Genomic DNA, 16,709 nt, shown 5'->3' on the forward strand with positions numbered 1-16,709 from the left:
CAGGTGTTCCCCGTTTATTTCCATTGATCCCAGGTGTGTCTAATCATCCCCTCGTCTTGTCATGCGTTTAAATAGTGTTCCCGGTTTTTAGTTCAGCGTCTGGTATTGTTTATGTCTACATGTGCTACATGAGTTTTCTGTGTTTCCTTGATATATTAAAATTCACGGGATTGATGTACTCCTCATCTCCCTCCATTCCTTGTGCCACACTCCACTCTGTAGTGCAACCGTGACAGAATACCGTTCCTAAAAGAGATGACTGCAGCTGAGGACGCGCTGTGGGGTTTGCGGCAGGGCGGTCTGAGGTTGGAGCGATATGTGAAGGGTTTTCTTGAGCTCTCTAACCGGGTGAGCTGGCACGGCACCGCTCTAGGTGCATGCTTCCTGCTGGGGTTGGATGACGAGATAATTTGCTGCGATCTTCTTGTGTGTGATTTATTTTTCCCCCCCCTGATCGAGCTGATTAATCTCATGCTGTAAACTCCCGCTGGAACGCGCCACGTCTCCCCAGCTCACCCCACGCCGAGAACCTCCACAAACCTCTCTAACGGCTCCTACCGCCGAGTACAGCCCAAGGAGGTCTCCTGTTCCCGAGTACAGCCCAAGGAGGTCTCCTGTTCCCGAGTACAGCCCAAGGAGGTCTCCTGTTCCCGAGTACAGCCCAAGGAGAGCTCCTGTTCCCGAGTACGGCACAAGGAGGGCTCCTGTTCCCGAGTATGGCCCAAGGAGGGCTCCTGTTCCCGAGTACAGCACAAGGAGGGCTCCTGTTCCCGAGTATGGCCCAAGGAGGGCTCCTGTTCCCGAGTACAGAACAAGGAGGGCTCCTGTTCCCGAGTATAGCCCAAGGAGGGCTCCTGTTCCCGAGTATAGCCCAAGGAGGGCTCCTGAATCCTAGTTCAGCCCTGGAAGGGCTCCTGATCCACCGTTTAGCCCAGGGAGGGCTCCTGATCCCCCGTTGATCCCAGGGAAGGCTCCGGATCCCCAGTTAGGCCCAGGGAGGGCTCCGGATCCCCAGTCGGGCCCAGGAAGGGCTCTGGATCCCCAGTTAAACCCAGGGAGGGCTCCTGTCCCCTGTTATGGCCCACGGAGGTCCTCGGAATGTGTAAGCGTCCCCATGTATTTTTTTTGGTGCGGGGGGGTAGTAGGGCTCCAGCCGTAGAGGCCGGGGCGGGGGCTGGGGCCGCGGCCTCGGAGGCTGCTTTGCCATGGCCTCCTGAACTACCTGCTCCATCGTGGCCTCCTGGGCTGCCAGATCCGCCATGGCTCCCCGAGTCCCTTGATCCGCCATGGCACCCTGAACTGCCAGATCCGCCATGGGTCCCGGAATGGGCGCCGCCCTGGAGGCCTTCCGTCCGTCAACCCTGTTCCTAGAGGCCTCCAGAGCGCCCCCCCTCCCCGTTGGATGTTATACGGCGTGGGACGCACCTTCCGGGAGGGGGGAGTCATGTCAGACTTTGTTCCGTGTTTTGTGTGTGTTTTGCTCCCCATGTGCCTTCCTTGCCCATATTTGGTTAGTTTCCTGTTCCTGTCCTGATTGTTGATTTAATTCCAGGCGTTCCCCGTTTATTTCCATTGATCCCAGGTGTGTTTAGTCATCCTCTCGTCTTGTCATGTGTTTAAATAGTGTTCCCTGTTTTTAGTTCAGCGTCCGGTATTGTTTGTCTACATGTGCTACGTGAGTTTTCCGTGTTTCCTTGATATATTAAAAATTCTCTGGATTGATGTACTCCTCGTCTCCCTCCGTTCCTTGCGCCGCACTCCACTCAGTAGTGCAATCATGACAAAATGGTTACTGAAAAAAGAGAAAAATGTAGGACACAACTTAAAATTAAATTTTTGGAAGCTACAATGAGTACATTTTGGCATCTTTCCTGGCTGAAACATAGCTCTGTACTAAGTGTACCAACAAAAAGGCATTATTGACAGTGTAATTTTGGCCATTGCATGATTTTGTTTTTATGCAGGTAACTGCCCTCATGAGTAAAGAGGTAGCACCACAAGGCTGTGTTTTGAGCCCATATGCTTAAAGCTTACATGGGTTTCTCCAAAGGATGTATAATGTGGTGGTGGTAGCCCAGTGGTTAGGAATGTTGGTACAATGACTGAATGTTCAGTGGCAGATAGAGGTGACATGGGATTGTGTCCTGTCAATGTGCCCTTGACTTGCTTAAGTATAAGACAAATGGTATCTTAGGTATCTCATGGTCACCAATACACCTTCTTTGTCAAAAAAGTAGGACCTATTAGACACTGTCAGATGCAATGCCAAACTTTTTTTTTATTCATTTCCTGAAATTATTTGTATTTATAAATATTACCATACCTCTATGAGGCTGTACAGTAGTTATTTTACTAGTAAGAGGTGGTCTTGATTTCATGCTTAAAATCCCCTTAACCCTGGCAAAGTGAATGCAACCCACAGTCTTGTGTGGCTTGTTGCTTTTATAACATGGCTGCAACAACTTTACAGCTCTCTTTTATATTTATACTTTTTTTTATTTATTTATTGACACTTATAGACAGGCTTTGTAATTTTCAGGGGGGTTTTTTTGTGTTTTTCCCCCCCGAAAATTATGTTTGCTGATTGTCACCATTTTTGAGTTTAGATGCTATGTGTTGATATCTGTGTGTGTTTACCTGACATCTCAATAATATTACAACAACCACTAAGCCTACTGTATTACCGTAAAAATAATAAATACAAAAAATAAAGAGTGTAAATAATAATAATAATAATAATAATAATAATAAAGATTATTGGAGTATATTCTACAATAAAATACTTGTAAAAGTCTTATTTATAAAAAAAATTAAGTCTTTCTACTTCAGAATTTCACATTTAATTTAGTGTGTTACTTGACATTTATTTGTAATTAATTGTGAAATTTACTGGCATTGTCTAAGTGAAAATTGTTCCTATACCACTTTTTTTTTTCAGTGTAGTATTGCAAACCTCATCATTAATTCCTCACAAAAGATTGTCATCATAAAACATTGTCAGTGTAGTGTAGTCTACACTGACATTATGGTAAGGGGAGTCAATCATTAAGTTCAGCTAAATTTCTCTTTGTAACCGTGTAATCAACATTCATTCTACTGTAATACATTTTAGATTAAATTCATTAAATGTATTTAAATGTAAATAAGATCCAAGTTCCCGCAGCCAAAGAGACACTAATCATCATTATGATCATTGTTGAAACAAAATGCAACTATTAACTATAGAATGAAGCATGATATGTTGTTGTTGTTTTCTTCATAACACAAAGCTGGCCCATCATCTCCATCATGATAATTAAGCAGGGCTTCTCAAAAACAGCTCAGTTCTGAGCTTGCTCGATAGTCCTTTGAGATAAGGCTGAAGAAGACACCTTTCCGTGAGAATCCTTATCTCAGCAGGAAGAGAAAGCCAAAAATGTACTGTCTTCTTAAAGAGGCATGAATCTGCTGGCTAAGCCACCGCCTTCCTGATAGTCATCTTATAGTCAGGATATTGTGCATCTCCACTGATAAGCAATCTGCCAGCTGCCTGAATTCCATCAGGTTATTTGCCTTTTCTCTCCCTCTCCCTCACTCTACCTCCTTCTCATGTTCTTTTGCCCTTCTGTTTTTGATCATCACCAAGTGGCATTAGAAGCAAAACAGCCATTAGATAGAAGCCACATCTGAGGCCCAGCAGAGGTAGGATGTGTTTCCTTCTTTCTTTCTTCCCATTATTGGAGTTTCTGAGAAAAAAAAAGAGGATGTTTGGAAATATGATCACATTACACTGATATAGTGATTTATTTCTATGTAGAAAATAAATCATTTGTGTGTAGAGAGAGATGGACTGATTAGCTTTTCACACCTTTCATCAGATGAAAGAGAAGGTGATCAAACAATTGCTTGTGTAATAGATCTGTCCTGACATAGTTGGACTATACAGAGATAGGAGACTCATCTGGTCATACTCATAAGTCCTAGAGACATAGGGGCCATTAGGAAAATAACTGACGAGAGGCACTGCACATTGAGTTACCGCTTTCAGCATAAACATCACTACTGAATAAACCAGAGCAGTCAATTATACTAAACTATTTATTATAAAAGCCTGTGTTTTTTTTAAGAATGTAGTTTGTATGTAATTATGAAGGCTTTTGTTACAATTATTGTTTCTTTTATTCTGTAATTTAAAAGCACATACATCATTATTATTAATATGGCTCATACTTGGCTAGAGCGAAGTATTAAATTATCTAATATTAAACTTAGTGCAGGTAACATTTGTGCTATGGAAATAAAAGATAATTCAAATAATGTGGCTAGTTGAAGAGAGGGGTCTATTTCTAAACAAAGGGACTTTCTACAACAGGCAAAAAACAAACAAACAAAAAACACACAAAAAAACTGAAACCTGCAATGCAGTTCAAATTTGAACCACAGGCAGTTAAACCACTCAGAATACTTTATCAACCATAGCAACACCTTGGCAACCAGCCACACTGCTTAGCATTGTTCAACAGGTAAGCAGCACTTACGTTTCCTTCAGAAAACTGTAAAAATCTTCATTTTATACTCTATTCTCACTGACAAAGAACAGATTAAAACTCACCATGTACATCTTGTACATGTTTTCATTGATTACATTTTATCTGCCTTGTTCTCTTCATTTTTTCAAATGCTATTGGCCGCTCATTCTCATGACCATGGTTCCTTGCGTGGGCCTTTGCACATGTCAGTCTCTGTTTGAATAGAGAGATCTCTGATTGCCAGAGATACGGGGCCCTGATTTCAGCTTCTAGTCCTTTGATGAGTACACAGTGAGGCTGTACTTCCGTAGCTGATAAGCATTTCATTTCATATTATTGTCTTCTGCACTGATGAAAGTGGACTGTACTGTGATGCTGCTGAACAGATACAGAGTATTTTATTTTTTATTTTTATAGATGACTCATTTAGATGGTGTTACTTTTTCTCTTTTAATTTTAGATTACTGCTAAACTTCACAAGAAATACAATTTTCCCACCTCAGCATCAGAGGTATTCTAGAGGCATTAGCAACCACAGACAGTGGGAAACCTGCCAATTCCATTCTGATTAATGGTCAACCAATTTAAAATGGCCAATCATTTAAACTTTCAAATGGGCTGGCTCAATAACGGTTATGAACAAATCAATTCTGGTAGTACCAGTCAGCTTCGATGGGCCTTGCAATAAATTAAACATTAATAACTGATAATAATTATGTTTTTTTTAATAAAAACAAACACACTGATAATTCCAAAATTATTTGAGGATGAATGTAACAGGATTGAAAATGGCTGACAGCCATTGCTAATTATTATTTTTTTTTATAGCACATTATTTATAGACAATATTCTTGTGCTTTTAGACAACAGATTTTTTCCAATAACACAATCAAAATGTGCTTGGCCATTACAAGTAAACATTACACACAGTATACAAGGGTTGAAAAGAAAGTGCAGGGACAAAGACAACAAAACAAAACATATAAATCATTTTAGAAAAATAAATAAATAAATAAAAAACAGTCATCAAAGATACATAAAATAGACACTTCTACTTTGACAGCAGAATATCAGATTACTTCGGACTAGTTTAAAAAATAAATAAATAAAAAGCCAATTTAAAATGTCCTGCCTATATGTACCTTAGTTTTTTGTCAGACTTGGTTTACCATCCAAACATAATTTTAAAAAAATGGTTTTCAGTGATAAAATGCCCCTCTGTATGACCTCCTGTGTGTGCCCCTGCCTTCAGGCTGCGCCGATGTTTAGCGTTCTAGGGTAATGAGGGGGAACAAAGATCAACAAGCAGGAGCTGCCCAGCATAAACATACAGGGGAAAGTATTTAGTGCAAACTATGAGCCCAACAAGGCTGAGTGCAGTCAACGGCCCCTAATTCTGCTCTTTGTAATCTGATGCGTACTATAAACATACATCACACCCACTCACACTTATAATCGATGGGCAGTGCAAAACTCAACATGAGCATGCACACCTGGCTGTCAGGTGTAGCACAGTCAGGTGTGTTTTGGGGAGTCAAAGGTTTGGGGTGCTCTTTGATTTATGATCAGGTGACAATTTAAAAATATCACACGGAAAGTTGGTATTGTTGTAAAGCAAGTGGATCTGATTATCTTCCTAAATATAATTTATTTATTTGTTGAAATAGCATGTTTGCAAAACAAATAAATTAATTAAAATTCTGGAAAATCTTCTACAACAATTTTATTTATTTTTATGGACAGCCGCTGTGTGTAATGTGTGTGTGTGTGTGCGTGCATTTATAGATGCATTTACCAGTCAGAGTTGTCAATAATTTCAGCAGCAAAACCAGAGGTTTTCAAGTTTTCATAAATAATTTTCATTCAGTTTAAACAACACTTTATTGTATGTTTCTCAGGTGTGTTTCCCCAGCATATATGTCACACCTTCTCACCTAAGGCTTAACTTTTACCAATTGGCCTCAAGTCAGACTACAAGCCACACACCTCAAGTCAGGGCTGCTGCTCCCTGTACATTGATCATGCAGCCTGCTTAAGGAGCCAGTCCCCCAGGGGAGCACTCTGACACTGTCACTTTAAGTCAAACTGTTGTGAAAAGTGAAACTGTTATTAGGGTGAGATTTTATATGATTTATAGATGTTTTGTGGCAAATTTAATTGCCAATATTTTTTTTATTTTTTATTATTTTAAGCATGTTATAAAACAAAAATATGTGTGTACACCTTTCAGTTTGCCACAGTATTAAATTACTTTTTGTCTTTTTTTCTGGTTGCGGAATAACAGATATCCTACAAAAGGCAACATTTAGTTCCATATAGTATCACAGAAGGGTCCAAATCTAGCATGTATCCAAACATTTGATCAGTAGTTACCAACTGAATTTGTCACATGAACATCAAGTGGATCATGTCATCTATGTAGTGAAATGACACACTGTGCACATCTATGTTTACACAACAAATGTGGACAACTCCAAGCCTGAAGATAAGTACATTTAGATCCAAACCAAAATGCTGTTTTTGACTTCAAGTGAAAGAGTCACTTAACTTTTTAAGAAAAAAAAGATCTGATTTAAAAAAAAAAATTTTTTTTTATTAATTAAAAATATATATTTTTGATTTAAAATTAAATAAAAAAACTCTGCATGCTTTTCCATGTAAAGCACGGAAGGTACTACAAATATCATCGTCAGGTCACTTTGTGTGTGTGGCTCCAACACTAAATGTGGAAATGGAGGTGGCAGAGTAAAGTACTCCCCTATGAAACTTAATCCAAACATCTGCAGGATATCCCCCGTTAATGTGATGCTTTATGAATTTCAGTGCAAACCAAATCATGCTGAATTTCTTCATGACAGATGGATTACTCTTGCATTAAGACAAAAAAGATTAAGCTATGCACCTTTTTATGTATTTTTTGTTCTCTATGTCACTGACCCAGGACTACCAGGTTATGAGAAGCCACAGATTGATACACAAAATTAATGTGAAATAATCTTACAAATTGTTATGATATAATTAGACAACTGTCTAAAGAATTGTTTTCAGCAAAAATTGACTTGTTAAATGAATTATAGTAAATTCTAATTATGCAAATAATCTTTTATAGGTAAAACAGACCTTCATCATAACACAGGAAATCACCACTGCATAATGACAAATAACACATAACAGCTCTGTTGGCTTACAAAATGAAAATCCTTGTAATGCTGGTGCTGTAGTTACTGCTACTATTAGGGTGTGTTTTGTTTTGGGTGAGGCCTAAGCTGCACAAAGCCCTTCCGATTAAAATGCAAAAACAAAGAACAGTAACTACCATAATGTTGACATATGACATCTTCTACCTCCCTGCCCATCCGGCCTGACCTTCAAAGGCCTGTATCAAACAGTAAGGCTTTCACCTGCTCATATTCATCTAATTTTGGTGTAAACACTTCTGCAGTGGGACAGCACTCTGACCTCTGTGACTGTTAAGAGTGTAACGCAAGAGTGACAGCACGCTAGCGCCATCTGTTGGTCAAAGCCATGCAGGAACACCGCTAACATTGCATGTGATGCATGAAAGGGACAGCTAATAAAACTAATAAATCATCGAAATACACATCTATAAATTAAGTTTATATGTGTAATGGCTTTCATTTCTTCATAAAATGCCTGGATTTCTTAACTGAAATATTGGTCTGGAATGTTTGAAGCCATTACTATCTGGCAGGGTAACTATTACACAAAGGACTACATACAGATAATTTATCTGAAATCGTTATTTAATGACAGACTATAGCATTATACACTTTAGATTACAGAACAAAGCAATGTTAGTGGTGTTCCTGCATGGCTTTGACCAACAGATGGCGCTAGCGTGCTGTCACTCTTGCGTTGCGCATGCGTTGAGTAAGTCTTTTTTTTTTTGTAGATTAGGCTAAATCATTATTACCAGAAAGTTTCTCATTATTACGAGAAACTAAGTCATTATTACGAGAAAGTTTCTCATTATAACGAGATACTAAGTCATTATTACGAGAAAGTTTCTCATTATAACGAGATACTAAGTCATTATTACAAGAAAGTTTCTCATTATTACGAGAAACTAAGTCATTATTATGAGAAAATAAGTCATTATTTCGAGAAATTAAGTCATTATTACGAGAAAGTTTCTCATTATAACGAGATACTAAGTCATAATTTTGAGAAAGTTTCTCATTTCTCATCAAGAGTAATCAAAAACAACTGTTTGTCACTATGCACTGCAAAATTGAGGCCAATGAGGTCACTGTTTACATCACTTGATTTTGAGGTCCTAATTTAATCTAACATTTAATAGCTTTTAAAATACTGTACACTTATGTTAGATCATGTGAACCTCTAAAACTATCATATTTATATTGAGACAAAATATTGATGTTGGGTAACAGGCTTCTAACTATAGATAGGCCTACATTTTAGATGGGTAAAAAAAATCATAATCTTGTAATAAAATTGATTTGTAACGTGAAAAGCGCTGTACAAATAAACTTGAATTAATAGCATTATTTTTTAGCATTTTCTTTTACACAAATTATGATTCTCCATTTTCAATATAAATACATTTTTGGTCTAGTTTGAACTGGAAAAGGCTGATTACCCCTTGGCTAACTGCTAGTTGGTCAAACTAGTCTTAACATAGTGGATGTTTATGCAACTGTAAAGTGAGCAGATTGCGCCACCTGTTGGTGAAACAGCTCGGGAAGTCACAGGACGTCTCATTTTGTGAACGACTGTGCATTCCCCAACTGCTACTGAATCTTACCCCCATGGTCCCTCTTGTTTACCTTCAAAATAAAACAATAATTTACCCTGCAAATCTAAATGATTACTGCCCAGCAAGCAATTTTGCGTTTAAAAGACGTTTATTAGACGTCTAAATATAGCCTAGACGTCTAGGCTAAAACGAGGCTAAATTTGGGCTGTCAGTGAAAATCTAAGAGATGTCTAATCATAGCCCATTTATAGACTAGTCATCAATTAGACTGCTATTAAACAACTACATATATACGTCTAATAGACAACAAAATGGCAATCCATACATACAGCTTTTATTAAGAAAAATAAATTTTTTAACAACTTGGACAACTTAAGACAATACAAAATGATAAAAATACAAAATAATTAATGACTAAATAAAATGTTATAAATACAATACACTTAAATATAAATATTATGATAAAAAATCTTGAGTTTTTAACAACTTAAAATAATAAAAATATAAAAATTTAATTTTTTAAATAACAAGATATTTAAAAGAAAAAAAAAATCTAATACAAATCAAGAGCATGTTATCACACTTAACATTAAAACATTACGGATAAATGACAACATAAAAAAAGATGAACCCTTTTGTTGGTTTACTTTTAACAAATAAAACAAACAACAGTGAACTTAAAGGAAATTATTAATTATTGGTTTTATTTCTCGTTTAAAATGCCACCCAACTGCATTCCTCAAGTCCAAGTCTGTTGCTGCCGGGTAGTTGGTCATCACAGCATCTGCCAAATAAGAAAGAAAAAAAAAAGCACAAGAAAAGCTTGACATAATTTTTTACTTTAATTACACTAATTGTGACAGGGAGTCATTCTCTTTTGCTTGGATGCCAACTAAAAACAAAAACGAGATATATAGTGTATCACCATTCAGTGTGTTAAAAAAAGAGAAGCTCTCTGGTAAATGTTGTGTGTTTTATACACATACCTCTGATGACCGAGAACAGTGCAGTCTTTTCAAATGACTCTTTCTGCTGCGGACCACCCTTCATGTTGAATTTTTTTAAAACCCTAAAATATAATACAGATTGAGGTGATTAACAATTGCGGACAAAGTTTGACATTTCAAAATGACCAGTCAAGGAATTCTTTTTTTAAACTTCTGATTTGCATTGTAACTTATTGAGTATTGACACCACAATGTTTTGATTAATGTGGCAAGATTTGTAGGCTTTACCTGTCCAGCATCCTTCTGGCACTGTCTTTGAGGTTTCTTCCTTCAACTCTGCACAACTTTGACACCTGAATAACACATGCCAATGTCAGGCGGGTAGTATTATATGCATCTGTGTACATGTGTTTGCCAACCTTCCACACTGATGCCCATTGACCTGCAAGTTTTCCATCACTAACCCTTTAAAACTCTTTATTCCAACAGTTTAAGTTTTTCCCTATTAGTGCCCCCCACAATCTGTCTCTGCCTCCAAAATTGTCTGGCACAACTGACTTCATAACAACACAGTGATAGCTGCTGTAACTAAAAAGTAGTAGCAGTACACACATTAACCTCAAATGTACATGGAATAATAAATTCACCCCTACTGTTCGTTACTTGTAAAATGACAAAGATGTTCTACTCCATTAGCTCATGCTCTCTCTGTATCTAACAAGCCATTGTTCAGTAATAAATTCAATATAATAATTAAAATAAATTATGGACTTTGTCAAAGATGAGAGCTTTAGTGAGGAAATGTTGTTTTGGAGAGGTTTTTTTTTTTTTACCATTGCTGCCCGGATCTTTTCCAGACGTTGAAACTCCTCCTCAGATTCTCCAATTATTCTGAGTGTGTTCACTGTATTAATATGGATTCATCTTTGTCAAAGCTGTGTTTGTTCTGTTGTTTGCTCTTTGCTCTTCTTGCGCTATTTTAAAATCGATTGAGTTTGTAAACACATACAAATGATAAAACTTTTACTCTATTAAATTTTGCAATTAATCCTCTGAACACATGCGTGCTGAACCGTGGGCTAGTCACGGATCACTATCAACTACGAATCATTGTTTGTTAGAATATATCTTTATTTGTTTGTTGCAGACCACACCCACATACATGAGTGTATGTTGACCCGTCAAAGGATATAAGGTTCAAGATGATACTGCTCTGCATCAGTATTAATGCTCATCTATAATATGTGCACAATTTGAGAACTGGATAATGCACTTCGCTATAGAGAATGAGGATTTACGTCACAATGTTTTAAGGCGCCGCGATATTAGCAGGATACGCTTTCCGTTGCCATGGTTACTTCGACAGTGAGACTTAGCCCGGGGCGAAATCATGAAGTCATGTTAGTACTGAAGTTTCAGGGTTGCCAGGATATATAAAAAAGAAACGCCCAATTGCTACTAAAAACTACCGCTGGAAAACCGCGGACTTGGCAACACTGCGAAGTTGCGCAGGCGCTGTGAGGGGGAAACAGGGGAACTGCTTTGGTGTTAACACCGGCACACGCGGATCAACTCCACCTACTTAGCAATAGCTAGCACCTTACAGTCCTTAGCCCCTCAGCTACATCCTGGCTTCAGTTTTCATTTTCTGCTGAATTGTGTTAACACGCATATAGAAACATAAGCAAGAGATTGATTGTTAGAGTCCGTTTATTTTTAATTAATACTATAGTAGTTCAGTTTCCTTTACATCTTTAACTAGCCGTCAATTTATCAATTGAATGGGTGACCTATCCTCATTAATCTTGCAAATTTTTGCCCCCCCCCTGGGAGAATTGGCAGCACTGCTATAGACACAGCCAGTTTTACTCACTGAAAGATTTATTCGTCATAAAATTATTACTTCATAATTGTATTTGAGTCTTACACACATGCTATACAGATAATGTAGAGTCGTGCATTAATTTGAGTGGTGACAGATATTATGGGAGTGGCTTGATGCAGATAACATGATCTTGACCCTTAAGAAACTTTAAATAATGCTGTCACGTAACAAATCTGTTAAAATGTAAAATTAAATGAATTGCTAATTGCTACATTGAAATAAAACTTTAAAGCCTGTATAAAAATTAGAAATCGTGAATATAAATAATTGGGAATCATGTAAAAAATTAAAATAAAATAAAAACACATTTCATTTATCTATTATAACATTTATGTAGTTTTGTTCGCTTGGCTGTTTCCTTATAAAGTCCAGAAATGTGTCAAGTTTTTCGTCAGGTGTCTTTTTTTAATTATATGATGTCATTACGTTGCTGTCTTGCCGCCAGCCAATCGCTGCACTGCTGATCGTGGTTTTGAGTATCGATACTTAGCCCCCTTTTAAACCAACCCATGAACGCACAATTATCTCAGATAACTCGATCCAATCCAGACATACTAATCATCAACAACAGGTGCGTTCGAAGAACTGAATTAGCCAGATCCTGATTTGCGCGATATCATTTTGGATGTGACATTTCATCTCGGATGTAGGCTAATAAGCGACGTACGAAGAACGTGCCCCTGGGGCCCATTCTTCATTCGTCTCTAATTCAGTTAGCTGGATTTGATTGTTGATGATTTGGCATGATCTTCTTGGATTATTTGGTTCTTCGAAGCTCATCCTGGACTTGCTGTCATAGCAACAGGGGCCCGTTCTTCGTACCTCGTTTAATACATCTGAGATGATTTGAAAGACGCCAGATCTTCTAATCGTGATAACTGATCTCTGTCTAATTTGGTTCTTCAAACGAATTTGTGGATTTGAATAAAATATCGCGTTCAAGGGCAGATCTATCGATTCTCGAAACCACGATCAGAAATACAGCGACGTAATGACATCATATAATAAAAAAAGACACCTGACAAAACTTGACAAATTTCTGGACCTTTATAGGAAACGGGCAAGTGAACAAAACTACATAAATGTTATAATAGATAAATGAAATGTGCACTGTTTTTATTTGAGTTATTTTATTTTTTACACGATTCCAAATTATTTATATTCATGATTACTAGTATTTGTACAAGCTTTACATTTTTAGTTCAATGTTGTAATTAGCAATTCATGTAATTTTATCTTTGAAGCAGATTTGTTAAGTGATGTAGAAGTTTAATTAATCAAAATATTAATTATTCAAGTATAATCAATGTGAACATAGCCAATTATGTATTAAATTATTCTACTATTATAATCATGTGTATTTGCCTGCATGTATAGAAATCTGTATGAGAATGGAATGTGCAGACATGAGCATGTGATGGGGCCCTTACTTTCACAAAACATAAAATTAAGGCCTCCTGACTGCATTGTGATCCCATAACAAATATGAATGAAATGTAATGAAAAAGCCTAGAGAAAGAACTGTGTATATAAGAGAGTACAGAAAAAGAGTCTGGAGATTGCTCTGCAGAGTTTTTATCTGCTTTATTTTCTCTGAAGAATAAAGTCTCTCTTCTGGCATCAAAACCCCAAGAATTTGAGAATGATTTCTCACAGCATTGGCAGAAACCACCACAATGACAGCGTTAAAGTTTCTTAAGGGTCAAGATCAAGTTATCTGCATCTCTTAATGCTGTCACATAACAAATCTGCTTCCAAGATAAAATTACATAAATTGTTAATTACAAAATTTAAATAAAAATGTAAAGCCTGTAAACATGCTAGAAATCGTGAATAAAAATAATTTGGAATCATGTAAAAATGAATAAAAGAAGTGCACATTTCATTAATCTATTATAACATTTATGTAGTTTTGTTCACTTGGCTGTTTCTTAGTTGTTCGTCAGGCGTCTTTTTTTTAATGCGCAGTAATCTTAGACAACTTAATCCAGATATTTTAATCAAATCCGCAAAAATTCGTTTGAAGAACCAAATTAGCCAGAGATCAGCTATCACGATTAGAAGAGCTGGCACCTTTCAAATCATCTCAGATGTGTTAAGTGAGATAAGAAAAACGGGCCCCTGGTAGACGTAAGACGACATTTAATTACCAACATTACAAAATGTAATATCCAACATTGGTTAGGTACACTGGGTGTATAAAAAAAGACATAAAATTATGATTAATTTAAACGAGACACTGCTGTTATACTGCATGAAAAACGTGAATATAAATTCATAGTCAGCAGCAGAACTGAAGGGGTTAAAAAAACTGAACAACAAGCCCCATGAACCTTCGCGCATCCACGTGACTCATGACTTCCGGCTGCGGCTGGCTGTGTGTTGTTAGCCGTAGCGAGTGTCGGTTGCCAGGGTGAGGATGGATCACACCTCTTTAAAAAAGAGATAAACTTACGTGGTATCTCTCTTAAACACGTCTGTCATATCTACACACAGGCAACGACTATAAGGGAGGAGTGCCATCACAGCGGGTGAGTTTGCGGAGCAAAACTGCGCGGAAGATAATGTGAATGAGCAAAACATTTAAAGTCAACCCAAAAGAGTCAAAAGAAAACACGTCTCAGAGTAATAATGATGAATAATAATAAATTACGCTTTATGTTGCAATACTAATAAATAATCCTGAGGGTTGTCAGATCATGCTGGTAATGTTTAACGTTAAATGCAGTCTCGGGACACTCGTAAATTCGTGATTCTATTAACATTTTATTTTTATATATAGGTTGATTTTCTGCCCCCATGTTAATTCACACCTGTTCAGCTTATTGAGTGACCTTGAGCAACATCTTAGCTCCATGTGTCCTCTGTGTAGATCCACTAATGCTTCTTAAACCAGATTAACGTTACTGACCGATCTGTTTTGTGAACCTTTATCTTTCCCATACGGAACGCTTTTCACGTTTGGCAGTGGTGTTAGATGTGTGTTTTCTGTGTGCTATTTGTAGGTATTTTTGAATTGACTTGAATTATGTGACATAATCTTTACCCTGAACCTAAAGTGTTGCCCTGCGCTGGTCAAAAGTTTCCTTATATGTGAAGGTCTTTTATGAAAGTTAATATCATGGGCCTGGTTTCACAGTCCGGGTTTAGCCAGGTTTAGGCCATAGTTCAATTAGGACATTTAAATATCTTTTATAAACGTTTCTTAGGTAAAAACAAAAAAACATTACTGCTGTGCATCTTGAGACAAAACAATGGCACTGATACGTTTTTAGATATGTCAGTGCAAGTTTCTTTCAATTAAAACAGCTCAGTCATGCTGCATTTTAGTCTGGGACTAGGCTTAAGCCTTGTCCAGGGGAATAAGTCATAAGGAAGAACATGAATAAGAGCAAGACTCTTATTCATGACTCAAGACTCATAAAAGCATAAGCTTTTTTTTTTGGGTAAAGAAACTGAAGCCTCTTTTTGGGTGCACACACACAGTGAAGTCACACACAGCAGTGGGCAGCCATTTATGCTGTGGCACCCGGGGAGCAGTTGGGGGTTCGGTGCCTTGCTCAAGGGCACCTCAGTCATGGTATTGAAGGTGGAAGAGAGCGCTGTACATTCACTCCCCCCCACCTACAATCCCTGCCGGTACGAGACTCGAACCCACAACCTTTGGGTTACAACTCCGACTCTCTAACCATTAGGCCACGACTTCCCTTTATTTTTTCAAGATAATAATTCAGTTTGCATTACTGTAGTTCTATATATATATATATATATATATATATATACACACACACACACGTGTGTGTTCATGTTAAACTCTACAAACATCTTCAATCTATTTAGAACCATGCTAATTACTAACTAACTATATAACTAACTAAATAAATAAATGAATAAGTCTTTATTGTCCTAACACAGGCTTAATGTCATCTTTTCTTTTGATTTTGGTTACATAATTTATACATGATTTACGTGAGGTTCACCCAATTTGCATGAAGATATTTTCACAGAACATTTTTTAAACTTATTTTTTACTCATTACTTTGACACAAAACATGTGCAGTTTGCTCGGCCTGTAAATCCCATTGGCTGCTATTTGATGGATGGAGAGCAGTTGTAGTCAAAATCGTGACCATGATGCAAGATCTTGATATCTCACTGGCGTGTTTAATCTTGTAGCACAGCTGACTCATTTGTCCCGTAAGACTGCAGTATGCTCTAAAAAATAAATGTTTAACATGATCCCCTATCATGCTAACAGAACAATGTAGATTTACAGGAGCAACAATTGAAAGAATTTATGTACTTTTGCAATATCCTCTTTATCAGGTATGTGTTCAGTTGTTGTAGTGTTCTGTAGTAATGCAGCAGCAGTAATGCAGGAGCACAGGAGATGGCATTTCTCAAATAGCTAGTCGAAGTCTAAAATACAACATTTGTAAATGTTTGATTGGTGTATAGTATTAACTTTTAGAGATCTCATTAATTGATGACATGGATAGCTGTCCCGTTGTGTTACATTTTGTACTCCATTTCAAAATATTTTAGACAGCATTTAACTATTCATGACGCTTTCATGATCTTATATTAATTGAGAAACAACATGGAGTACTTGTCATGACCAGTTACAGGAC

Source organism: Sinocyclocheilus grahami, unplaced genomic scaffold (assembly GCF_001515645.1).
Source record: "Sinocyclocheilus grahami isolate Dianchi unplaced genomic scaffold, SAMN03320097.WGS_v1.1 scaffold391.1, whole genome shotgun sequence".
Classification (NCBI taxonomy): domain Eukaryota; kingdom Metazoa; phylum Chordata; class Actinopteri; order Cypriniformes; family Cyprinidae; genus Sinocyclocheilus; species Sinocyclocheilus grahami.